The following is a 27,246-nucleotide window of genomic DNA, read 5'->3' as shown; positions in this document are numbered from 1 at the left end:
TGAAACAGGGGAAGTTCAGGTTAGATCTAAGGCAGAAGCTCTTCCCTGTGAGGGTGCTGAGGCTCTGGCACAGGGTGCCCAGAGAAGCTGTGGCTGCCCCATCCCTGGCAGCGTTCAAGGCCAGGTTGGACACAGGGGCTTGGAGCAACCTGCTCTAGTGTGAGGTGTCCCTGCCCATGGCAGGGGGTTTGAACTGGATGAGCTTTAAGGTCCTTTCCAACCCAAACTATTCTATGATTCTATGATTCTAGGACAAGTGAGGCAACAACTTCGCCTTGCCATGATGCCTGACGTGTCCTGGCACCCTGCAGCAGTGACCCACCAGCTCCAGCACACATCGGACTTGCGACGGATGCCCAGATGGCTCTCTGAAACCCTTCCTGCCTTCCAAGCCAAAACCACTTTTTGCTGCACTTCTCCATTTCTTAGGAGCTATTCCACAACTGATCACAGCTCTAAATCTCAGGATTAGAAACATTTCAAAAGGCAGTTGTGTTAAGTCTTCCTACCCTCTTCTATTTAATAACCAGCGCTAATCACTACTTATGCAGAGTGAGCTTCATGCAAATGCATTTGGGTGTTTAAGTCTCAGGGCAGGTAATAGAGATGGATGTTCTTTCCATGACCAGAGAATTTTCCTTGAGCTAATTGAAAACAGGCATATTTTGAGTAACGTGTTCTACTGCCAATAGTCTTGCAGGGAGGCAATGCAGGAGTGATTTATGGGCTGCGAATATCACGTAAATCTGTCTTCAAGTAAAAAGGCTCATCTCTGCATGAAGTACTCAATTAGCAACGCTCTTCATTTTCCATATTTCCTAACAAAGCAAAAAGCAGCCGCGGCATACCCAGGCCCTTCTCAGAGGTTGTCACACACCACGTGAATGGGTATCATTTCTATTGAAATGCAGCCAGAAAACCAATGCTCAACTGAAACATTCTTAAAGTAGATGATTTCATGCTTTTCCCAAGTCCTTTACCATCCCATTTTCACATCACCTTAGCAGTCACCACTTACTTTGTGGCCCAAGGGGAAGGCAATAGTCAAGTCAATGTCTTGGAAACTAGAAGAGCTTTTTCCTCACCAACAGCTGTTCTATACCTCCTCTTTTGCACTGCCTCTTCCAGCAAGCAGGGTGAATTCAAGTAAAGTTGAAGTTAGTCTCTCTAGAGATATTCACTGTCTCCTAGACAGATAAAAGCTCTGAACACGCTGAGCACAGTAGATCCCTATTTGCACTGCAGCAGGCAAGTCAGCATATATCAATGCCTGAGAATGCATTCAGTAAGGAAATTGTTTGGGACTTTTTTCCCCCCTAAATGGCAAATTACACTAAATACTTTGGTAACCATATTAAAATCTTAAATAAATTAAAAAAGACAGTTTCTGAAACTGGTGACCATGCAGTCAGACAGTGCTGCCCATGAAGAAAACGTGGGTTTATAAGTTCATTTGCCTAGTCCATGCCTAGTGGTAACAGCTGTTTAGTCTTTCAAGGTACGTACTATGCCTGTATCCTTCACCAGTTCCTCCCAGGGACTTAGGGAAGGAGTAGTGTTGATTAGCCCTGGAAGAAGTCAAGTCAGAAAGCAGAAATCTAAGAGAAACGTTGCATTCTTGGCAAGTTAGAGGAAAAATTTCTATTTTTGTAAAGGGCGAATTTTGCATGCCCATTTTAACTCACCAACAGCGGACCATGGTGATGAACATCAGGTTGTACTCAGCATGGTCCAATGAGGGTCTTTGGCAGCTGCCCCATCATTTGGTAGTAAATCAGTACGAAGACAAGGCATAGCTGAACACAGCGACAGAAAAACTACAATCTCCACACACTGCTACTATCACTTCTTCACAAGTCATTTGTAAGAAAACTGCTTTATTTACTTCTGCTGTAAACAAGGGTTCAAGCCCTGGCATTGCATCTGGTTGGAGAGGAGTATTAACAATGCACTGAACGCTCTCCAAGCCCACAGCTCTCCATTTCAGCCTCTACAGTAAGCAAGCTTTCACAAAGGATGCTTAAAGCACTTCTTGGCTTGAGATACATTAGCATTTGCATCTGAACAGCAAATTTCAGAAGTCTCAGTACCAAACTTGGTATCTGATGGTTAAGAGCCACATTGTATGTGTATGCATAAATATGGGTGGCTCCAGGCAGAAATGGATGATCTGCTTTTGAAATGCTGATCCTTCAGGACTTGATTTCAAAACTCTGGGTTTTCCCCAAAGCAGTTAGAACAGCTAATGTGTAACGACACGCTCACTTTCAGTCTGATAGTGGTGAGAAGTCATACTCATCAGAAACCCATCATGAGAACAGAGGTCAATATCCGCAGCAGGTACAGGCTGGGAAAGGGACTAAGCACATAAGCATTGAAATATGCTTCAGAACTGTAATTGCTGTCCAAAACCTATTAATTTTGAAGGGATTCTTACAAATCCATAATTACAGAAAAGCAAATCCTCGTCATAAAGCAGTGGAAACTAGCTTTACACAGTCCTAGAGGGAGCACTTTCAGCAGCATGGCTCATTAGGAAGGTATTCTTGCATTAAACACCACTACCAAAGACAAATGTTAACGCAATACCTCGGAGCCACACTGAAAACGATATTATGACATTAATGATGTACCTACTTAATTTGATCTAGTATCCCTGTGCAATTGGAGCCAATTGGAGCCAAATGATGGCATTCTGCATTGTTTTCCAGGTTTCAAGCATTATGAAATCCTGTTCTACAAAGCCCACGTTCAACACTTCCGAACATTGAACGCTATCCTTACCACAATGATTAGGAAGAGAATCCATTTATCCTGCTGCCATCCAGTCCCTTTGACAAAGAACTGCTGCAAACCTCAACAGTACTTGCTGCTGCCTTTTCTTCCAAGGCTCTGCCTTTAGCACAGCTCCATTGCCAGCAGGAGAATGCAAACCACCTCAGATGCTTTGCTGGAAAAGGAATATAGCTGTGAACAAAGGTTGAGACCGAACACCCGAACTGTTCCGCAGAGGTGTGGCTGCTGCAACCTGACAGAGTTGCGTCACCAAGATTTTACTTTAGCAAACATGGCTTCCTGAATTCAAACAAGCCTTAGACAGAACTATCTTTTGTTCCAGCAAGAAGCCCTTACGGCACAGACATGCCTCCAAGGTCACTAGCAGGAAGAGCCATATGCAAAGTTTTAATGTTAACACCAAACAAGTAGGGATTTCAAGCCTTCCACGCTTAGCAGGATGCAAAGTGCTCGCTTCCAACTGACCACAAAGCAATGTGAACAAAAAGATCCATTCAAAAACACAATCGATACTGCAGAGCTTCACATTCTGCTCTATTACATCTAATTTTTAACATTCTTTACAACCAAATCTGTTCTTGTATTACTTTGGCAAAGTAAAATGAAATTAAATGTCTCATTTGAATGATTTTGGTAGACGAAAATGTTGCCTTCAAAACAATTTTAACAAAAGAAAAAATGTTAACCAGGGGCTTTGCTCTCCTTTATATTAGGAACTCTAATGCAGATGTATATTTGGAAAAGAAGCATTTTTGTATTTATTAACGTTAGGCTATGTAACTTACATCAATATGCTCCCTAAAAATAGTAAAGCACTCTAATTACAAGCATTGTTGTATTTATAATAATAATAAGAACAAATGCAAAGTCAAAAGTTACAACCATTCCTACAAATGTCACTTATTCTTTTCAGGAGGGAAATAAATTACTATTGACCAGAATACTACTGAGATTACTATTGACCAAAACAGGCATAAAAACCCCCAACCAAACAAAAACCACAAAGAAAAGCCAGTTTTAAAACCAGACATGATAGGCAAAAGTATATAAAACCACAAATGCTTTAGAAGAGATGCAAAGCATCCTTCTTAAAGATGTAAAACAAGTTCTATTACACAGGAAGATCATCCCACATTTGTCTGGCAGGGAGGTTTTACACTTCTCTTGACCTCTGGTGCTGATGACTGAAGTTAAATTCAAGATATGGGAGTTAAATGGGAGTATGAAGTGAAACGCCTGCTGATGCCTTAAGTTAAATACAAGATATTGGACTAGACAGCAGCAAGTTCTCATACTGAAGGTCACCAAGTGTGTGGAAACTATTACTATGGACTTTCCTACCCAGGTGTTAAAAACAGTAGTTTCTTTTCATTCACCTGTATATTCATCCTTCGGTTACCATAAAATGAATATTGATAATTAAAACCAATATGCAATTGCTGTAATTACTTTTGCCTTTGAGAAATGTATGAGTTGTCATGTCTAATGCTTTGGCACATTTAACTGTATTTCAGGACACACATTTCTGCTTCAGCTTTACTGTGCTTCAGAATATACAACACTACACAAGCATTACAAGAGCATTTTTCGAAGGACACTGTTCACCAGTGGCTCCTGGATTTAAAAATGCTTTCAAAGCACCTAACACAGGAAAATCACCTTCCTGAGCACACAGAGATGAAGAAAACATTGTTAGATTTACTGCCTTCAGAGAACACGTTCTCTCTCCATGCACATACACACATGAGCAATGATTAACTCCCGTAATTCAATGCAAACAGTAATAAAAGGTGTTTTTCCACCCCCTCCAAGCAGAGAAGTGGAGCACCTTCCTTTCGCAAGCCTCAGAAACTATTATTGAGATAACAGTTTAACAGGAGGCCTCCTCATGCCCAGGAAGTTCTTCACATCCATAAGACAGGCTCTGAAGTGTGGGGTTTCTACTTGAAACCATCTGCACAAGCAGATTTACACACACACACCTGGTGAAAAAGAACTCTAACATACCTAGTGTAAATACAACAGGCACATAAACTGCTTTGCGAGGTGCTCTGTAAACACACAGTGAATGAGAAAGGAATACTTGCCAAGTGCCTTATAAAGTTCGAAGCCCCTCTGAAAACATCTTTCATTCCATTTGATGCATGCTAATGGCAATTGGTTAGGATTTAACCTGCCCATCGAAAGAAAAGGATATTTCATAATCACAACTTATGGAGCTCCCTGTGCCACAAGAGAGGGGCATGGCCACCAGCCACCATCTGCACTACATTAGATGGTTCTCCAACGTGATTTGCCAAAAGACCCATTTTGAAACTGCATAACAGATCTCAGAAATCTCAAAGAGTGACAAGAAGTTCCAACTTGCCCAAGTGGACATCAACTAACTTAACATTTCTCTTTACTAAGAGAAGAAAGAAGTCAAGAGTTGTACTGGACAACTTCAAGACTGATTCTACTACACCAGCCTTTGCTTCAGACTTTTCATTGCATACCTGATATGGAAATTCATGGGCTATAGGGCAGATCTCAACTCACACGGCTTTTCTCTTGAGACACCAATGGCTATTAAGTAGCTGGAATTGGGCAGGTGAAGGCAACATGGCTCCAGCAGTCACTAGTGCCTGGAAGCACTTCAACTATTACAGCAGTTCAGTTTCCAGCCAGAGCAGTTCCTCTTTAATTCTGTTGATATTCCTAGAGCTAAGGGCCCACGACGTCTCCACTCATACTACAGCCTCGTGCCAACTTCTTAAAACGGGAAGATACTCATATGTTCTTAAGACAAGTGGTTCCCGATGATTTTCACAAGCAAAAGCCGAGCAACATATAAAAACAAAGGTTTTTGGGGTTTTGTTTTCATAGAATCAACCAGGCTGGAAAAGACCTTTAAGATTATCAAGTCCAACCCTTACCCCAGCACTGCCAAGGCCACCACTAACCCATGTCACTGAGGGCCTCGTCTATGCGGTTTGTGAACACTTCCAGGGACAGTGATGGTTTTGTTCTGGTTTGGTTTGGGTTTTATTTTAAAAGGGAGGAAACGAATGTTCGTCCCATCCCAGGAGGACGTGGCACACAGTGAGGTCAAGAGCTGCCCGTGCGGTAGGGCTGTACTTCAGAAACAAAACAAGACTCAGTCTGGCGACACTACTGGTGAATCCAGCCTACCACCAGACAGCATTTCCCTCTCCATTTATGTTAACACATTCAGAGATGCTTTCATCTGCAGAGATTTAAAATTAAAAACTAATTCAAATCAACAAAACAACTCTGAAATGCACTTATGCCCCAAACCACGGTAATTCTGCACTTTTCTAAGCCCAGCTTATTTACTGTAACGCTTTCCACTTCTACTTATACAAATGCCTAAATCATCTCAACCCTCAGGAGAATTCTCAGCTTCAGCAGCCTCCCAAGGAGATACTAATTTTGTAAGAAAAAGGATAAGGAAAAAGAGTGGGTGGGAGTATTTCCTTTTCCTTGGATTTAGTTGTGCTGAGTGGTCATTGTTCACAGGACATGTTCTACCTTTCCATTGCCTCATACGCTTCCCCCACCCCTTCTTTTTTCCTGGATCCCTTGGAGACAAGCACTAAGATAAAGCAATCTATTTTCTTCCATGTACTTAAAGCATTGCCCAATTCTGGATTTAGAATCTCTATCAAGGCCCTCTTTTATCTATAAACTCATGTTTACCCTGCCCCCTTCCTTCACAAATTAAGACACTAACTAAGCCTCTGTTAATCCCCTTAGTCCGACGTGCTGTTCTTGTCTCCTTGTTGCTCCCTCATGCTGCTTCATCAGGTTATTCTGCATTTTCTTATAAACCTGCATAGTCTTAACCAAACCAAGTAACTGACTATTCCCAAATGGCTTTTGCCATCTCACCACATTGCTCACACTGACAGTAACACACATTTGGAACAGAGCAACCCCGCTACCCTTAAATGCTACCAGAATCCTTTGGCAAACTGGTCACTATACTTTGCTGTGCTTCAGTGCACCAGCCTGAGCATCTTTTTACTTAACATCCTCACGCCTGACAGTAATTCATTCTTATAAGTAAAAAAAACCCATTCCCCCCCAGAACCAGAGCACTTACCAGCACAGTCCCACCTGATTTTTTTCTCCTATCTATTGAAGAAGGAACTATTTCACTTGCTATTTTTTGTGAGGTGACGCATTACTAAGTAGACCATCCGCTTCACAGCCTTATTGTCCCTCTGATTTCCTTCCCATACGTTTGTCTGATGCATTTTATGGCTTTCTGTATTGGTTTCACTAGGGTTGAATTCCCCTTTTCTGAAGGGCCTTAGTGTTCCAGTCCATCTTCCTGCTTCCCTTTTGTCCTTCCCTCTCCCTTTTCCCTCCAGCCATATGTATCCTGAGACTGGATGGTACTTAAACTTTTGTGACCTAAATTTAATCATTCAGGTTTCTTTGCTTCCCAGGTCAAATCACTGATGGCACACTTGTGTCTGAAGGGGAAGGAGGGCAGGAATTACATCCTTCCTCCACAAATTCACGCGGCTTGTTTGGGCACGGCATTAGTCACCAGTTCAGCAGTACTCCTGCAGATTACAGTTAGGAAAATAGCTAGAAAAGAGACTATGTAAAAAAGACAAATATCATGGCTTAGCTTCTTTGTGTATCACAAAGATTTTCCAAAGCTTTCTGACTGTGAGCTACTCTGCTTTCACTTTAAATAAAGAAGGGAAAGATAGAAGAGGAAGAGCTTTCCAAAAATGTTCATTGAGTTTAATTGTTTTTTCAATCATAGCTGGCAAGTCCGAGTTGAAATAATTACCACTGATGCAGCAGGACTTGGCGAACCCCAGTCGGCTGCCTCTGTACTGACAGCATCCAAAAGGCAGGCATTCAGAACTGCAGAACCTGTTAGAGCATGTTGTGTAGCTCCGCTCATCTTTCCAGCTCAGGAAGTGCTTCCAAAATCCAGTAAACACCTTTTAATGCAGAATTGTATAAAATAGTTGTTATACTGGCAAAAAAACCCCCAAACCTTCTTCCTTCATACTTGGAGGAGTAAGAAACACAGAGTAGCATAATACAAAAAGGAAACATGTTGTTCAAAAGTAGAAGATTTAAGATCTTATGGCTAACTGGAATTACGCATGAGAAACTGTTCCATTTCCCAGGAGCAAAAAAAAAGTAAATAAAAAAATCAAACATCAAAAAAAGGTAAAAAACCAATTATACCTCTGATACTCTCTGTATCAGTAATTAGTTAAGGCGGGGATTAGTTTTAAAAGACTTTGCACCCTACATAAAAAAGATAGAGGTGACATGGGCTAGTGTGAGGTGTCCCTGCCCATGGCAGGGGGGTTGGAACTGGATGATCTTAAGGTCCTTTCCAACCCAAGCCATTCTGTGATTTTATGATTAAAGAGCAATGGGCTCACAATTACGTCCCTTATAATTTGATGCAAAATTCAAGCCCCCCCCAAAAAACCTGCGGATGTTGATTTATATATATTTAACTGTAGATTAGTAAAGATCGACAGAATATCAAAAGCTGATTAGGTACAGCATCATTTCTACTTTGCACATTTATATGGATTTGGGGTTTTTAACACAGCAGTATTTTAACATACTTTAACAGAGTATTCATTGTAACTTCAGACCCCCAGATCTGGAATCCTTTAATTCTTTAGAGACAAATAGTAATTTTGCACTTTTAAAGCTATTGTGTGAACTACACTCAAGTTTAGATTTTGATTCAAGTAGAGAAAATAATATCACAAAATAACCTCACTACTATCGGCTGATCCTATACTACAACACGTATTTGCAGTGTGTTTCCAACAGACTGGGCACTCGAGTCGGGTGAGTTTGGGTATTTGTACACATTGGCTTCCCCACGCCTGAAATGCCTGACAAAGATCAGCGCAATAAGCACTGGACAGACAGGAGGACCTGGGGAGTTTACACACAAGGTTTACAGCCAGCTGACGTCTGGATAAGAGAAATGGGAGAAGCACCATCATGGAGCAGTGATGGACTACACTAAGCAAGGTTCACCCAAGTGGATGGATGCCTCAGAAGCACAATACCTACTTGGAAATGGCATACCCAACCTCGTGTGTGTAAGTGACTATCTTCACAGATAGGAATTACATTTTCATTGCTTTTTGTTCTCAACAATGCCATTATTTTTACTTTGCACCTAAAAAAATCACAATGAGAAATGGAGCAGAAGCTAAATAAGTCTCAGACATTGGAGCTGACAGTTCATTTATGGAATGATACTTTAATCTCAGATCTCCAAGCTAAGCTTTAAATGTTCAGGTCAATAGCTATTTAGCCTACTGGAACAACCATTTATGCTCTTTTTTTAAGTATCAGCTATATTGAAGGAAAACACAAAACTCACCAAAGCAGAGAACAAAAATATTATCCTACAACTAAAGCAAAACAGAAAAGAGGAATGTGTAGTTATTTTTAAGCACCTCTGTGGAAGTCATACAAGAGATTTCATACTATAGTCCCTTTAGTTGGCTTGCAAGTACATGCAATAATGCATAATCACTATTTGAAGAAGGATGCATTTATTGCTGCATCTCCAGGAGTTGCAATCAAAAGATTCTGACTCTAGTAACAGAATTAAAAAGATATATGATTTCAGATCAGTCCTGTTGCAACAAGCCAAAAGAAAGCTCACAGTGAGTCTTTCCATGAAATGGGTTCATTTTGCTCCACTGCCAACATAAAAGGATATTAGAAGCTGTATTTCATTGTCTCAAACATCAACTAGGACAATAACCCATTCACCTTGGAAAAGTTACAACACCTTCTTTACAAGTATTCTCCTCCCTCAACAGCAAGTTGAGGGTTAGAATCACTTGAGTATCAGTGATCTCCCACATCCTGTACACAATTCCTGAACTACTTTTTGTCCTGCCCTGTAAACAAGCTGCAAGACTCCATCATTTCCAAAGTAAGCAACACAGTAAGCCCGGATTTACCAGAACTCCAAAACTGTCAAGACACCCATATATGATTTCACTTGTCAAAAAAACAACCCAACAAAAAACCTCATCAGCCCCAAATTCCCAACCCATTTCCAAATAACCTTCTCGTATTATACATCTATTCTCCAGTTCCCTTCCCTGGGGAACAAAGAAACTGAAGAAAGCACAAGTAAAACTCAACAATCTTTTCAGAAAGGACTTATTTAATTTGACCAGGGCTCATGCCAAAACAATCAAATTCAAAATACTGTATTTTAGTTAGAATCACAGAATCATAGAATCAACCAGGTTGGAAAAGACCTTTAAGCTCATCAAGTCCAACCGTTGCCCAGCGCTGCCAAGGCCACCACTAACCCATGGCACTGAGGCCTCGGCTACACGGTGTGTGAACACTTGCAGGGACGGTGACTCCAGCCCTGCCCTGGGCAGCCTGTTCCAATGCCTGAGCACCCTCTGGGGAAGGAATTGTTCCTCATCTCCATCTAAGCCTGCCCTGCTGCAGCTTGAGGCCATTTCCTCTTGTCCCATCCCTTGTTCCTTGAGAGCAGAGACCAGCCCCCTCCTGGCTCCATCCTCCTGTCAGGCAGTTGCAGAGAGCGATAAGGTCCCCCCTGAGCCTTCTCTTCTCCAGACTAAACCCCCCCAGGTCCCTCAGCCATTCCTCATCACACTTGTGCTCCAGGCCCTGCACCAGCTCCGGTGCCCTTCTCTGGCCCCGCTGCAGCACCTCAATGTCCCTCTTGTTGTGAGGGCCCAGAACTGACACAGGATTCAAGGTGCAGCCTCACCAGTGCCCAGCACAGGGGGACAGTCACTGCCCTGGCCCTGCTGCCACTCTGGTGCTGATTCGGGCCAGGATGCTGGTGGCTTCTTGGCTGCCTGGGCACAAGCTGCTCATGTTCAGCTCCATCAATCAGCACCCCCGGGTCCTTTTCCATGAGCAGCTTTCCAGCCACTCTTCCCAAGCCCGGAGCGTTGTGTGGGGTAAAGAGTTAGTTAAAGCTAACACTACTTCTTTTCCACATGAACAAACCATTAGCCTTTTCATTCAGCGAGAAACTGCAAACAAATCTCTTTTGCCTTGAGACATTTCAAGCCACCCCTTACTTGCACCATTTGATAACATTTACAGATTCTTTTCTAACTGCAATTTAATCTGCACCTGAAGTGCAAATCCTCCTGGGTTTAGAACACTACATAAAAACAGACAAGTTCTTCTATTACATGAATACAGCTTTCTCTGTATGAACTATTCCTGCATATGTACACAGGGAGTGTTTGTTGAAAGAAGTGAAACTTGTCAATAGTCTTTAGAGAATGCAGGATACATGTTCTTGCCCAATGCATTATTTTAAGCTTGCTGAAAGCTGGTGCAACACACGAATGTACCTCTTCCTTTTTTTATTTGTAGCATAGGGATCCACCTCCCTGCAGCCCCAAGCTACATCAAGGGAATATTACGATAATCTTCCAGTAAGGAAGAATTCTGCATGCTTAATAGGCAGCATAACTACCACTGCCCTTACAGTACATGTAATTGTTCTTGGCTACATGGTTAAATGGATGCATTCAGACACTCGCCATCTGACTTTTAAGCCACATACAGAGAAATTCATATGTTATACATTATGTTACTGGTAGTAAAAATGGTAAAGGCTTATCCGAGCTGTCTGAGCTTCACACAGCTGAATCAATTAACAATAGAAACTCTTAAGACAATACAAACATGGGAAGTTTGCAATTACTCACAGAAACCTGCCTGGAACAGAACAGAATGCAATGCAATTTCCCAGCTTCTGGAGCAAGCAAATCCCATGTGTTGAGGTGGGATGTTGTGACCTCAACGCATTCCACCAACGAAGAGGAAGAAGTGTCGGTCACTGCCAGCAAGTTGCTTTAAGCACCTGCCTGCACCTGGGGAAGATAAGAAAAGGCAGCAGCCAAGCTATGGGAGCAGAGAAATGTACATCAAGAGATGGTGGTGAACAGGCTGGTACATCACTAAGTGATCAGTTCTGAGGCTACAAAGTACTACTTGCAGTCTGAATTTTGTCTATATCTAGACACACAGAGAGCAGATCAGTCTTCAGCCAGTGTTTTAAATCTGCAAGGGGAAAAGCATTCTGGAAGGTATCAGGAACTTCTGCATTTCTCTTTCGCTTTCAACCACAGCAAGATGAGCTTCAGGCAACATGCAGAGAGGGATGGGAGGAAACCAAACCAAAAAAGCCCCGCGCTTTCCACTCTCAACAATGAAAAGAAATACCACCACCACTACCCACCACACATCTTCCACTAGGCAAACTAGGTGCAAATTTACAGCTCCCACTTCTTCCCAGTATTTAACAGCAGATAGTTTTAGGACAGCAACTACTCTTCAAGGTATGGAGAACAGGCTCCTACTCAAAGGCATTCTCTTTATTATAAGTACTGCTGCTGGCATCAGTCTATACATCCAACACCTTAAACAATGTTGCTTTATAATCCTGGGTTTGTGGAAGTAAGAAGAAGAAGGGAAGGAGGAATGACACTGTTCCAGTATTTAAATGGCCGCTACGAAGGTGGAGACTCCCTTTTCACAGCGAGTCCCATGGAAAAGACAAGGAGTGAGAGGCAAAAGTTACTCCTGGGGAGATTCCCACTGGATGCAAGAAGAAAATTGTTCACACTGAGAACAATCAGCCACTGGAATAATGTTCCCAGGGAAGTGGTGACTCCCCACCATTGGACACTGTTAAGATCTGGCTGGACAGGGTGCTGGGGCATCTTAGTCTAGGTCATGCTTTGCCTAGAAAAGTTGGACCCAACGATCCTTGAGGTCCCTTCCCACCTGAGATTCTACAATTCTATTCCATGCTTCCAGCCAACTCGAGTATTTAAGAATAAAAGGTTGGTGCATCTCCAGCCTCCTTTGCAGAGACAAGTGTCTCTAGTACCATGTACCATGCCCAGCTGTATAAATTCATACCTGGGATTTTTTCCAAATCCACTGCAAGAACTCCTAAGATTTTGGGTTTGGTTTGTTTTTTACAAGAGCCGCTTAGAGATCTAGTGTTACATGGGCTTACTGCAACCTTCAAACTAATTGTATCAACACTTAGGACAAGAAAAAGTCATATGCGCATTTTCAATAACCATTTTTTACTCATTTCCATAACACTAGTCCTGATCTCTGCCACCAAATGTTCTTTTGTGGGTGATGTTCTGACCACTACATTTGATATAGAAAGTCCTTTCCCTCCCTGGAGATATGCAAAACTCAACCAGAGCAAGACCCCGAGTAACACAGCCCATATTTGCAGCCAGTGCTCCAGGGCTCGGGGGTGCTGGACCACATGACCTCCAGTGGTTCCAACCTACATTTTTCAGTGATTCTATGATCTATTCTAGGAGGCCATGCCTCGTATAGGGTTACAAATGTAACAGACCAGCAAGCTAACATGCACTGCCAGCCAAAATGTAAGAATAGAAAATACTACTCTACAGTCTTCTGACATGCCCTTGTCAGCAGATGGTCCAAAATGCCAGGTCAAAACCCATGGGGCAAGGGGAAGGAATGAAAGAAAAAAACAGAAATGCAAATACAAAAGTTTTCTGACATATCTCTACAAAAGAGCTTCTACCTTAAATATAGCAGGTGACGGCTTTTTGTGGCTCAACCTTGAGCAACAGACACAGGTAGCACAGATGCATGGCTTGGCTTGCAGGGGAACAAATAACTGGGACAAAAGATAATTGTTCTGAAATGGAAATCGTCTTTTAAGATGCTGTCCACTGGTTTACTCCCATTAGAACCTCCTTTGAAGTCACAGTTTAATGCCTCTCACGAGCAGAGATTGTGGGAGCTGGGCCTGGTTAGCGAAGAGAAGAGCAGCCTGAGAGGGGATCTCATCAATGCAGATCAGTATCTCAAAGGTGGTGCCAGGAGGATGGTGCCAGACTCTTTTCAGTGGTGCCCAGTGACAGGACGAGGAGCAATGGCCATAAACTGAAACACAACAAGTGTCACCTCAACGTGAGGAAGAACTTCTTTACGTGAGGGTGGCAGAGCACTGGGACAGGCTGCCCAGGGGGGATGTGGAGTCTCCCTCTCTGGAGCCATCCCAAACCCGCCTGGACACGTTCCTGTGTGACCTGCTCTGGGTGGCCCTGCCTTGGCAGGGGTTGGACTGGGTGATCTCCAGGGGGCCCTTCCAACACTAATGGTTCTGGGATTTCTCAATGTGTTTGAACAACTCCCAGTGCCACTTATTAAATCCGCACATACCTCCATACTCCCTGTCTCAGTCAGGGGTACTTCACTGCACAACAGTGAAGTTGTGAGAAGTGAAGAAGTGAAAGAAATTGGGAAACATGTTTGAAGAGAAGCATCTTACAGCTAGCCAAAGGCACGATAAAAAGCCTGTAATAAACAGCCCAGTAAAAACAGATTTTCTGCAGCACACCTGATACAACAAACTTTCCTCCAATATAAATGTCTCACAGAGCCATGTTTGGGAATTGAGAGCACTGGACATGCTGAGACAGAAATTCAGCTGGTGTTAATCAACAGAATCCCCATCAAGCAGAGTGGATATAGCCTGCTGGGCTTTTGGTGCATGTGGTGAAAAAGCTTCAGTAAAGTCTGTTGTGATAACTTTGATTTATGTTAGTGGACAGTCCTTACCACAGAGTCTGCTAAGGAGAACAGGGTAAGAGATGGGTCATTTCAATGTCTGAGTTAAACTCGGGAGGGGACAGAAGTATACCACCTTTTTGAAGAATGTGAAACCGGTCTGCTCTACACATAGAAGTAATTATTGCTTTTTTGTTAATAGACATAATTTAAGATTCTGTGTCTAAAGTCCATGTTAGCTTTAGTATAGAGTCAACCAGGTTGGAAAAGACCTTTAAGCTCATCAAGTCCAACCGTTCCCCAGCACTGCCAAGGCCACCACTAACCCATGGCACTGAGGCCTCGGCTACACGGTGTGTGAACACTTGCAGGGACGGTGACTCCAGCCCTGCCCTGGGCAGCCTGTTCCAATGCCTGAGCACCCTCTGGGGAAGGAATTGTTCCTCAGCTCCATCTAAGCCTGCCCTGCTGCAGCTTGAGGCCATTTCCTCTTGTCCTGTCATTTGTTCCTTGGGAGCAGAGACCGACCGCACCTCACTCCATCCCTCTGTCAGGCAGTTGCAGAGAGCGATAAGGTCCCCCCTGAGCCTTCTCTTCTCCAGACTAAACCCCCCCAGGTCCCTCAGCCATTCCTCATCACACTTGTGCTCCAGGCCCTGCACCAGCTCTGGTGCCCTTCTCTGGCCCCGCTGCAGCACCTCAATGTCCCTCTTGTTGTGAGGGCCCAGAACTGACACAGGATTCAAGGTGCAGCCTCACCAGTGCCCAGCACAGGGGGACAATCACTGAAATTGACTACCCAGACTGGAACCTGGCCATAGCTCATGCTGCCTGGCAAGCAGAAACAAGTAAGAGGAACCTACAATGCTGAAAGATTCAGATGCCAGCAGAACCTGGAGACTAGATGAAAGCCAGGAATAAGCTGGCTCTCACACACACTTATCTTCTGGCTTCCTGTAGTTCCAAGGACACACCTCATCTACTCTCTTGAAAATGCTGTTTTCATTTGAAAACTACTCTTCTGAAGAATTTTGTTCTCACTGATAGCCTGGGGGGAAAAGGAAGGGAGATAAAAGCAAACAGGCTTCTCCAGCACTCCACTGCAAAACTACATTCACTCGTTCCATGTTGCTTTAAGCTGTGGGCATTTGCGAACAAGGAATTCACAAGCAAAGCAACTAGACTGAGGTGACCAGGCTTGGGTGAAAGCAACTTTGGAAGTTAAAACACTGGAAAATTTAGCACTAAAAGGTCTGTAACTAAAAAGTGGAGGCTGAGACATGTTTCAGAGAAGGCACCCAATCATTAGTAAGAATGTCAGTTCTGACTTCTAGAAAACATAGCCTCTATTGTAAGGGTTTTTGCATGAGCTGTACAAACAGTTACTTACATGGTGCAATCGATATAAGCATCCATGTGAAAAAAAAAAAAAATTACAAGAAAAGAATGGAAAAGAGGGAAAAAATTCAGAAGGTTCCTCATTTCATTGGCCAAAACGCTGTGTTCTGAGACATTCATTATTCAGAGCAGCCTGAGGAAAAGGACTTGGGGGTGTTGGTCGATGAGAAACTGAACATGAGCCGCTTCAGTGTGCGCTTGAGCCCAGAAACCACCCGTGTGCTGGGCTGCGTCAAAAGCAGCGTGAGCAGCAGGTCAAGGGAGGTGATCCTGCCCCTCTGCTCTGCTCTGGTGAGACCCCACTTGCAGCACTGTGTGCACTTCTGGTGTCCTCAGCATAAGAAGGACACGGAGCTGTTGGAGCAACAGTGATGCAGAGAAACTTCTATGAAGAAATTAACTGTATCGCAAAGTTGTGTCATTCAACAATACTTGAGATTTTTGTGCAATGCATCATCTTATCTTTCAACACATTTTGGTTACTGCAATCGCCTGTGGCAACCCAGGCTATAAAGTGAGACAGCACACTATTTGCATAGCATAAGAACTACTACATATTGAAAAATCCTTACTTAGATAACAAATCCTGCTCTGCAGGAAAGGACTGCATGGATCTCACTTGGAATAATGTTTGGTATTTCTTCAATTAATCTTTACTTCTTAAAGTAAATAAAAGCCACCTCTGCCATCTCCCTTTAGGAATGCATTGACAGTGATCTCTAATAGCTCCTAGTGCATCCTCTCCTCCACGCATCTTCATTTTTACATAGATTAATGTAATATATTAATTAAATGTTTAAGTGTTTACTTAGAGATACAATGCTGTCTTTTGTCTCATGCTACCCACATTTCACCTGAAGAAATGCTGTTTCTTTGGTGGAAGGATATGCTGGGCAACTGCACCTCCTGTTACAGCATCCCCTTTCCTTTTGCCAAATCTTAATTCCTGCAAGCTCCAAAAAATTACTTCTGCATGGGCCTGTGTTCTTCATAGAGTGGTCTGGGTTGGAAAGGACCTTAAAGTTCATCCAGCTTCAACCCCCTGCCATGGGCAGGGACACCTCACACTAGACCAGGTTGCCCCAAGCCCTGTTCTGCCTGGGCTTGAACACTGGAGGGATGGGGCAGCCACAGCTTCTCTGGGCACCCTGTGCCAGCGCCTCAGCACTCTCACAGGGAAGAACTTCTGCCTAAGAGCTCACCTCAATCTCCCCTCTGGCAGGTTAAAGCCATTCTCCTCCCTACAGACTACTGCATAAAAACGGTACAGTCACAAGCATGAGAAAATGCTCACTGTTAGCAATCCCAGTCCTCCATCCTGCTAAATTTTGCTCCCTTCTAATCCTGGCCTCTTTCCTAGTGGTATTGCAGAAATAGCACTGGACAGTAGGTTCTGTACTCCAGAAACTATTTTACTCAAGCTGCACTTTTCCACAAAGATGCTGCTTTTTGGGAGATCAAGCTGATTTCTCTGAAATCACACGTATTTGTAGCATTGGTTGAAATAGATGTTTTTAAAATGCTCAGATTTTATTCCTGTTCACATTTTTTGTAAAAAGGACGCACCACAGAAATCTGTTTTTTTACACTGCATAAAGAAACCCTCCGTTTTGCAGGCACAAACAGTTAACAATTCACTAAAGCACATGAAGAACCTCTTAACGACCATTTGAAAGTCACTGGGGCTAGCTTAGAAAGTCTTAAAAGCCACAAGGCTCTGAAAGTCCTATTTTATACTTCACATGACTCCTGAATAATCAATAAACAATATTTTTAGGTCCCAGAACTAGTAAAAGAAGAATAAAGTTCTCAGCCATGAAAATGAGTTTTCCAGATATTCAGACTTCTTAATCATCATGGCCACGACTAAATCCTATACTCTCCTCTATCAGGAAGTAAATACAGTAAATAGCTCTTCTTAAACTCCAGAAGTTTGACTGTGGCAGCAGAAATAAAACAAGGGAGGATGAAGATGAAAAAGCAACTTAGAATGGGCTCTTTAGATGCCAAGCCTATCATCTGTGTTATTAATAGATCACACATGGCCCCTGTGTGATGTTCTGATAGAACTTAAAAATAAAGGATCTATTGTTATGGGTACAGTTATTATTTCCTACAATACTGACTTATAAAACACTGTTATAACCATGTAAGAAGGTTATATAACTGAGGAAGAAGTAAATAAAAAATAATAGTAATAAAAAACAAGGAAAACACCAATCGACACGTGTAGTTAAGAACTGCACTGATCTTCCTGAACTACCTTCTGATATCCTAGTGCCTTATCATAAAGAATATGCAAACAAAAGCTAATAAGGACCTGAAGCATGATTCAGACGTTCCCCATGTGGATAGATAATGAGCAGCCTGCCCAGGATAGGAGGGTAAGAGCACTGGAGGATTCCTACAGACCACGGCTGAAGCAAGAGAGTCCCAAGTGACCGCACATACAGGAACAATTAAGACTTCATTAACTATAATGAGACCCCACTTGCAGCACTGCGTGCAGTCCTAGTGTCCACAACATAAGGACATGGAGCTGTTGGAGCAAGTGCAGGAGAGGCCATGAGGATGATCAGGGGCTGGAGCACCTCCCGTATGGAGACAGGCTGAGAACATTGGGGCTGTTCAGCCTGGAGAAGAGAAGCTGCGTGGAGACCTCAGAGCAGCTTCCAGTGTCTGAAGGGGGCTACAAGGATGCTGGAGAGGGACCTTCATCAGGTACTGGAGCGATAGGACAAGGGGTGATGGGTTCAAACTGAAACAGGGGAAGTTCAGGTTAGATCCAAGACATAAGTGCTTCCCTGTGAGGGTGCTGAGGCGCTGGCACAGGGTGCCCAGAGAAGCTGTGGCTGCCCCATCCCTGGCAGTGTTCAAGGCCAGGTTGGACACAGGGGCTTGGAGCAACCTGCTCTAGTGGAAGGTGTCCCTGCCCATGGCAGGGGGTTGGAACTGGATGATTTTAAGTTCCTTTCCAACCGAAACCGTTCTGGGATTCTATAAACTGAAGTTGCATTTCTCTCACCTTACCATGAAAGTACAGCTGGAGTTACTGAGACAGGATATTTAATGACTGCCTTTGACAACACGAACAAAGCTCATGCCGATTTCTAAGGTTTCTTTTGTAACAAAATTGTCTTTAACATTACCTGACAAACAAAAAAGTACTCCATTTCTATTTCACCTTTTTTAGAAGGGAATCATTAAAGAGAATAAACTGGCAAGCTGGCAGAGTATGTTCCTTCCAAAAGGAGTTGCAGAGTGCACTAGAGTTGGCAACCAGACCTCAGGTTGCAAAACCATTTCCATTATTATACTGTTTTCAGAGGTTTGTAACTTCCTTAAACATTGACCTTTTTATTTGGAAGGTTTCACATTCATGCTGGGAAGACTCTCAATAAGCATCAGAATATGCTTCATAAAAATACATCTTAAAAAAATAATCAGACTGTAAAATGTCATCTCTTGGGGACTACATGATGATAATATAGGTAAAGGTCTATACAACCAATCTAAAGCTGCCACATCCCTGAGGGCTCAGCTGTGCATCCAAAACATTAGGGATGGAAGGAAAAATTAACAGGTGAAAAGTTTAGATTTGTGCACCTAGTAAGCCAAATACATTCCTTTAGTTTCTTCTGATGGAAGAATCATAGAATCAACCAGGTTGGGAAAGACCTTTAAGACTATCAGGTCCAACCTTTACCCCAGCACTGCCAAGGCCACCACTAACCCATGTCACTGAGGTCCTCATCTACACATTTTTTGAACACTTGTAGAATCACAGAATCACAGGTTGGAAAGGACCTTAAGACCATCCAGGTCCAACCCCCTGCCAGGGGCAGGGACACCTTCCACTAGAGCAGGTTGCTCCAAGCCCCTGTGTCCAACCTGGCCTTGAACACTGCCAGGGATGGGGCAGCCACAGCTTCTCTGGGCACCCTGTGCCAGCGCTACATCCTTGTAGCCCACTTGGGCTACATCCTCGTAGCCCCCTTCAGACACTGGAAGCTGCTCTGAGGTCTCCACGCAGCTTCTCTTCTCCAGGCTGAACAGCCCCAATGTTCTCAGCCTGTCTCCATACGGGAGGTGCTGCAGGCCCTGATCATCCTCGTGGCCTCCTCTGGACTTGCTCCAGCAGCTCCATGTCCTTCTTATGTTGAGACATACCTGGCAGCAATTAATTTTCTGAAGAAATTAAATCCTAATCAATGAATTGTAAACCAGCATCCTTCCATCTGGAATTATTCAAAGGCACATATGGTCCTGTTTTAAATGCAGAAAAAATTCTGTAATCTGATACTTATTTGCCTTTCTTATGACTAGCTGCTTCACAACATCCTAACTTTAGCATGCGGAGTTTGCAATCTGCTCTTGTAAAAGAAATATTAAAGTTACTAAATCATTAATTTGAGGCTATTTCCATTAAACGTATACATGCTCAGAGACTGAATTAGGTTGGCTTCTTTGTTCTTTTAGCATGCTGCAACAGTATAGCCAAATATAGATGAAAATATATTTTCTCATCTGGAACATATGTGTAACTGCCCCAGCAAGAACAGCTAGACAAGTAATGATAATCAAGTTCAGTAATTCTGTCACTACCTGCAGTCAAGGTCGGGTTGGTTTGGGTCAAAAGGCAGTAATGCAGTTGTTTATATGTGATCTTTGAGATCACACGACAACATTAACACTACACATCCACCTTTTTCAGGCGGCTTTGGAAAGGAAAATCCGTTCCTCCCATCCTCCAGATGGGAGCCCCTGGTCTTTCTTTACACATCCCTTTTCTGGGGATGGCATGACAAGGAGAAGGAAGGGAAGAACAGCAGGAAAAGGAACAGAAGGAGAAGAAAGCTGCTACGTTTTGGAGAGAGGAACCGGGATGTTCAACAGCATTCAACTGGCTCACCAACTGCTCTTCTGCTACATGAGTAGTTTTAACTCCCTCAAAGCATCAGCCCTGCAGCTCAAGGAGGTATTTTTACCTTTGGGGTGGGAAGCGAACCAACTTCACTGTGTTGTCAGGCAGGAGCTCCACAACAGACAGATTTTTGCAAAGGGGACTGTGTCACAGGCTGGCTATACCCAGTGGCACACAACAGCTTGGCTTCTTCTTTAATCTCTTCCCCCTGCCACATAAGAGCTCTTCAAAAGGGCAGAGGCACTGTGTTATCCCTACAGTTTCAAACCAAGATTTCAGATCACCATCTGCCTGCTCACTTCCAAGACTCACACCTTCTGTCCTCCAGAGGTAAGATGATGAATTAATCCTCCCAGTCATCTCCTATACAGCCACTAACAGTGATCCACCAATGTCAAAGGCAGCTCTGACACAAGAGCAGCACGGCCTCCTGCACCTAGGCAACTTGGGGAGGACAAAGCCAAGCCTACAAGGCTCAGCATCTCAAAACTCCTCTGGATGGCTTCTCCAGCATGACTGCAAGAAGAGTTACTGCTGCCACATGCAAGAAAGCAGATAGGACAAGGTAAAACATCTGGCCTGGCAAATCAAATCATGAAGTAGCCAATTTGCTGCAGAAATGTACACATTGTCATACTGATAGGCACATGGCTGATCATAAACATACTATACAAGACATCACTTGGGCTTCAAGCACTCACCTTTTGTTTTTCTCACCCCTCTGCCCTCAAATTCAGCCATTACTCAGTCTTCACCTAAAGAGGGTTTATAAAACTGGAGTAGTATAAAAAAACCTAAAACCCTCTTTGTTTCCCAAGGCAGTTTCCCAAAGCACTTTGTTTCCCAAGTGCTCCTGCTCAGGAGCACTCTCCTTGAGCAGCACTGGGCAGTCCATTGTCCTCTGCTGCCAGAGCTGCCTCTCACCAGCTCTCCGTGGTCCTCCAACACAGCCTCACATGCCGCGTGGTTTGAGCCACAAGTTTTGGAGAACACCTCCAGACTAGGTCCAGCACAGCATGGTACCAAGCAAGATGAGCTGACACACATGGAGCAAAGCATGATCCCAAAGGGAAGAGCATCTCTGCCATGGTTCAAGGAGGGAACACAGTGAGAATGAAATCAGAACTCAAGTCATAGAATCATAGAATGGTTTGGGTTGAAAAGGAGCTTAGGATCATCCAGTTCCAATGCCCCGCCACAGACAGGGACACCTTCTGCTAGACCATGTAACCCAATGCTCTGTCCAGCCTGGCCTTGAACACTGCCAGGGATGGGGCAGCCACAGCTTCTCTGGGCACCCTGTGCCAGCGCCTCAGCACCCTCACAGGGAAGAGCTTCTGCCTTAGATCTAACCTGAACTTCCCCTGTTTCAGTTTGAACCCATCACCCCTTGTCCTGTTGCTCCAGTCCCTGATGCAGAGTCCCTCCCCAGCACCCTTGTAGCCCCCTTCAGACACTGGAAGCTGCTCTGAGGTCTCCACGCAGCTTCTCTTCTCCAGGCTGAACAGCCCCAGTGTTCTCAGCCTGTCTCCATATGGGAGGTGCTCCAGCCCCTGATCATCCTCGTGGCCTCCTCTGGACTTGCTCCAGCAGCTCCATGTCCGTCTTATGCTGAGGACACCAGAACTGCACACAGTGCTGCAAGTATGTCCATCTGTTCTGCCCTTGCTGATACTTTGTTTTTATGCAAACAGAAATAATGACCTACCAAAGGACTACAAATACTGCCTCAAAACCAAAACTGAGCTGGGAGGCAGAAAGCAGCTGAACTGCTCAATACACAGCTCCTCTTTAAGGCTTACTCAAAAGGGAGCAGAAAGAGAAACACAGTATGACTGCAGAAGATGACATATGGCAATAACAAGATCACGATATCTAGCAGAAGAGCTGCACTACCCCTTGGTAATTACAACTATCCTATATGGCTACTACAGGTCACTTCCTAAATCAACAAAAGCAGCAGCATCAGAAAGCACTTAATTACAACTGTGTGCTCAATAACAAAACCAAGGATAAGTTTCCTACTAATTATGTTGATGCATGTGGGTTCAAAAGAATACCCTCGGTGATAAAGCAGACACAATATAGACCCCGCGTGTGAAACAGAACATGGATGGCAAGAAATCATTCACTTGAACACCACAAAACAGAAATATCAGCTGTAACAGAGCAGAGAATCCGCAGTGATCTGATGCTTCACTTCCTCCTGGGTTTCCTGTCGTAGGTGGGTAACTGCTGCAATAAAAGTCCGTGGAAAAACGAGACACATCAAACAAAATCAAAGTATAATGATTAACAGAAGTGGAACGTACCTTAGAGTGTCAAAACTCACCATTATCCTCCATGTTAAAAAAGCATAGCTCTATTTTGCAAATACAAGCTGTGTCCTATTTCCATAGTTGTCTTAAAATGCATTAACCATTCTGCAAATCAAAGAATCCAAAACTAACCCACCAAATGTAAGAGCCTTTGGGAACTCATGGAGTCTATTTTACAAACATCAACAAAACATTTTGCTAATTCACTGAACTATGAGTACATACACTGTCCCTAAAAACAAATAGAAACATACCCACTTTCAGTGTTACACCAGTACAGAAATGGTCCTCCTGGTGCTTTTAGTACATAAACACACAGGCAAAACTAAAAGAAAGGGAGGAAGAAGAAAGCCATATGGCAGCTACCACCTGCATCTAAGCTGCCAAATGAAAAGGATGGCTCTTGTCAGACAAGAACCGAAGGTGCTTGTTGGACTGACCAGTGCAGTGCAGCAGCAGCACTCTCCCACTCTAAGCTCCCAGGAAGCGGCCAGGCAACATGTCAAGTTCCCAGAGCATCAATGTGATTCAGTTTTCCATTTTGAGAATACTGATGGTTACACAGCACAGAAGTTAAACTGCTGAACCCTATCCTAACAGCTGCTTCCAGGAGAGAGAATGCCTTCTGTAATAGTGAAACCACTCAAAGGCAGTATCCAAGGAGGACACAGGTTAGAAAAAGGGTGACATGACATAAAATAGCCCATGACAACCAAAAGCACAATGGGAGAATATGAAGCGCAGATTGTGAACCCCTAGATTCTGGCAAACAGAACTAATAGCAGAGCAGGGCTATACTAGCCCTGCTGCTTGCGTGCCACAGCGGCCCCAGGCTTGAGAGATGACTTTATTCTGTCACCACCATGAGGCCGGGGACACGCTGTCAGGGATCCCAAGCCACCAACAGGAGTGCAGTCACCAGCTGGGGCTAAGGAATCCACAAGGTATCAGTTGGAAACAGGACAGCCTCCCCATTTCCAGTTTATGTATTTTTACTGTATAAAAAGCAACGTAAAGTGCACGTCACCTCCACCATGCAGGTGGAGCACAGCAGCACCATGCGGAAAGCATGCAGAAAGACCACAGTACCATCTCCCTCTGCCATCAGACAGGGATGGTCATCACCTTTCCCTGTCTCCTCTCGCAGGATGAGCGTGCAGCCTTGCAGCTACAGCAGAAATACTCAGGACCCACCTCAAGAACTCTTCAGCAACAAAAAGTAAGTTAAACGGCTGTCAGTGAGAAGCAGAAAACATTACCCAAGGGACAGAAGTGAAACAAACACACACACACACCACACCCCCAACAAAGCATCCCTACAGATACTATGGAGGGGAGCGCAAGTTCTACAGCATTATATAGTGTTGGACACACTAGGAGTTTATAGTGAGGAGCACGTGTTATGGCAGCCTAACACAACAGGAAGACACAGGAGCTGCTCTGCAGAGCACCACCGCAGCCCACTGCAGCTTGTCACCATCCCAGAGAGCAGCCGAGTGGCTCCCACAGCTTCTGCTGAGAGGCCTTTCTTCCAGGGGCAAACATCTTCCTTTACCTTCCTTATACAACACTGCTCACTAACAGAAAGCCAAAACTGCGTTTAATATCTGATGTTTAACATTACCCCTATTTCATGACAGCACACAGAGGTCTCTGCCGCCACACGACCCATCTCCTGCTTCCCCAGACACTGCTTAGGACCACATGTGCAGTAAGAATAGCAAACAGCTGCAGGGATGGTTTCCATCGTGAGCAACTCCTCAAGGGTTTTCCCCCTGGATGAGTTACACCAAACCCCAGTGGGGATCTAGCTCTGCTTCCCAACACGATGGTGCCCATGGGTAGCATGTGGTTCAAGGCTCGTGGAGCTCAGCTACAACATGTACTCTCACTGCACAGGAGAGAGGACATTAACACACACACATCAAAGCCAACGAAGCAGATGATGAAAGTCACTGTAAAATGGTTATTTCTGCACCCCTATTTCCCAATAGAGAATGATGCAGACCAAAAGCAGAAGCCGATCCCCAAGGCTGCTCTGCCAGCACTGCAACTCAAGAGTCTGTAACATCCCAACATAATTAAGCTGATGAAGAATAGTTAAGAGTCAGCAGGCAACTCTTATACGACACCAACCCTACCCATTTCTCTTCTAAAAAATACGTACAAAAAGATCATATGATAGTACAGAAGAGCTGTTTGCCAAAATATAGCTTCTTGTTCATCTTAAGGAAGTCACTTCTTTCTGGTAAAGATTTGTATCTTCTTTTACGTGCCCATTAGTTTAACTTTGATGGTATTTGAGTTTTACATCATACACTGTATGCAAAAGACTTGTACGCAGCATTAAAGCAAATGGGAAAAAAGCTACTTCAAAGTTACCTTAAAGCTTTGCAAAACCAAAATACATACTGCAATAAGATAATCAAAACCCAATAATACCAAAAAGAAACTGAAACATGTATTAATCATACATAGAAGAAGTATCTGAAAGTAGGGCTGTATAACATAACCGAAATGTTTCAACTGAAGAATGCATATATACTTTAATGAGATTATAGGAGCACTGTGTAATGCTTTTATGCAGTTTTTTGTAGGAGTCAAAAAGACCTGTTGTAGATGATGCTGTGAATGGAAGATATTACCGGGTCCAGAAGAAACTGTAATGGCATTCTTTGAAATGCTCAGTTATGAATTAAAAAAAGGCCAGAATTGAGCTCCTTTAAATAAAACCTTTATTTTTTATTTGAAGGGAGGGGGGCAGGGGGATAGAGATGCACACACCAGGGTCTAGAATCGTCTCCATTGGTTCTCCAAACAAAATAAGGACTATTCCAATTTTATCTGTTTAAATTAACTTCAACCATCGGCTGAAAGACAGATGTAAGTGACCCTATCGAACATAAATCCACACACACCAATAAATACAAGCTTTATGCTGCAGACACACTAGACATGTTTCTTGTCAATTCCCTTTTGCTTTCTTCAAATGTCCTTTGTCATTCTTTCTATAGCTTTGACAAAACATCCCTTTGCAGACTATAAAAAGGAAAGAGCAAACATTACCCTTAATACACAAAACCAGCAGCCAGGTCAGAGCCCTTTTGCTCTAGCTATAGGAACAGGAAATTGAAATTTCTACTGTAAATAGTCATGACATAAATGCAGATGAATTAACCTCATGGTAGCATGAAGCCCTACAGACATCCCTGTGTGACTGAGCAAGGCAACAACTGAACCAGTATCAGAGAGCACACAAATTTTCAACCACCAGATTTAGATATGCTGGGAGGGGGGAAGGGGGAGGTTGATCAAATAAGTCCCACCTGGGATTCAAATCTCCGCAGCGCACATCAACTCCCCTCTTTGTCTTTGCCCAGCCCTTATCCCAGATTTGTAAGGCTTAGGGCAAGCGAGCTGCTGGCGCGGGGGGCAACATAATCCCCACATGGAGACAAGAACAGTCAAGAGACCTGGAGCAGCACAAGGACAGCAGCATCAAAAGGATGTCCAGCAGGTCAAGGGAGGGGATCCTGCCCCTCCGCTGCGCTCTGGGGAGACCCCCCCTGCAGTCCTGATCCAGCTCTGGGGCAACAGCACCAGAGGGACATGGAGCTGTTGGAGCAAGCCCAGAGGAGGCTATGGAGCTGCTGCGAGGGCTGGAGCGGCTCTGCTCTGGAGCCAGGCTGAGAGAGCTGGGCTGGGGCAGCCTGGAGAAGAGAAGGCTCCTTCAGGGGAGACCTTAGAGCAGCTCCAGTGCCTAAAGGGGCTCCAGGAAACCTGGAGAGGGGCTTTGGACGGGGGCCTGTAGGGACAGGACAAGGGGAATGGCTTTAACCTGCCAGAGGGAACATTGAGATGAGCTCTTAGGCAGAAGTGCTTCCCTGTGAGGGTGCTGAGGCGCTGGCACAGGGTGCCCAGAGAAGCTGTGGCTGCCCCATCCCTGGCAGTGTTCAAGGCCAGGTTGGACACAGGGGCTTGGAGCAACCTGCTCTAGTGTGAGGTGTCCCTGCCCGTGGCAGGGGGTTGGACCTGGACGATCTTTAAGGTCCCTTCTAACCCAAACTATTCTATGATTCTATGATTAAACAATAACTTGCAGTATATATCTGCACATCACCAATAAAGTTGGATGTTTTTTGTGTTCTTGTGGTTGTTCTAAACATCAGAGTTTATAAATTTCCAGATTGCAAGCTTAGATCT

At 44.0% G+C, this 27,246-nt stretch overlaps 1 protein-coding gene across 2 annotated transcripts in view; it reads right to left on the bottom strand.

The window, feature by feature from the left end:
* The window catches only part of EML4 (EMAP like 4), a 149,574-nt gene that overhangs the window by 111,620 nt on the left and 10,708 nt on the right, over positions 1 to 27,246 (bottom strand). The gene's annotated exons all lie outside the window — the stretch shown is intronic.

Source organism: Strigops habroptila, chromosome 10, assembly GCF_004027225.2.
Source record: "Strigops habroptila isolate Jane chromosome 10, bStrHab1.2.pri, whole genome shotgun sequence".
NCBI classification, from domain to species: Eukaryota; Metazoa; Chordata; class Aves; order Psittaciformes; family Psittacidae; genus Strigops; species Strigops habroptila.
This window is presented reverse-complemented; position numbering and strand designations above follow the sequence as displayed.